We start from the raw sequence: 769 nt of genomic DNA, 5'->3' as shown, positions 1-769 counted from the left end.
TTCAAGCACTTCAAGTCACCCAATCATTCTGGACATTTTGGAACTTTACAACGACCTCTCTACTGGCCAATGTGACATCGTTCTCTGCTGGTTGCCGGGTCACGTTGGCATAGCAGGTAACACAAAAGCCGATGCTGCAGCAAAAGCAGCTCTTGACAAGCCCTTATCTCCACTGCTAATCCCGTACAGCGATTTCAAACCCACTATCAAAAGCTATACTCCCCCACACTTATAAATTGCGCACCCGAGTCGTCCACATTTGGGACGATCACAGGGGTCAACCAAGCCGATGTGCAATGGAAAGGTCTCGCCCCGGGCCCACAGCCTTGCGGATCACTGTAAAGCCTGTGCTAGGTAAGTATGCTTTTCCCTGGTCGGAGTTTTCATTTACATCATCCTGGCGTGAACGCTCATCTGATAGTGAACTACCTGAGGGAAGTTGATCTGTATCATAAATTTTTACTATCATAAATTGTAACTGAAATGTGACAAACAAATTGCCTGCCTTTAAATTTGATGCTATGACTTTTTCTGCTTTTAAATGACAATGTAATGAATATATGTTTTTGAAATAAAACTCATTCCGAGTATGTACTTACAATGTTTATTAATGCAAACTTGTTCTCGTCACTATATGGCTGGAATAATGCCGATGTGACGCTAAACCCAACCCAACTCAACTCAACTCAACTCTAATTGTCTTCTGATGGCTCTCAAGGGTTGAACCATCCTGACTTTTCCTCAGTTTGGCAATATTAGCTTCCTGCGT

General features: G+C 43.2%; 1 pseudogene; it reads right to left on the bottom strand.

Moving 5' to 3' along the window:
* Nucleotides 1–207: 207 nt before the first annotated feature.
* On the bottom strand, nucleotides 208–362 carry LOC124292411 (annotated as a pseudogene).
* Nucleotides 363–769: the final 407 nt, after the last annotated feature.

Source organism: Haliotis rubra, unplaced genomic scaffold, assembly GCF_003918875.1.
Source record: "Haliotis rubra isolate DU_JTF1 unplaced genomic scaffold, ASM391887v1 Scf516, whole genome shotgun sequence".
NCBI classification, from domain to species: Eukaryota; Metazoa; Mollusca; class Gastropoda; order Lepetellida; family Haliotidae; genus Haliotis; species Haliotis rubra.
The sequence above is the reverse complement of the archived record's forward strand: the minus strand, read 5'-3'. Positions and strand labels throughout refer to the sequence as shown.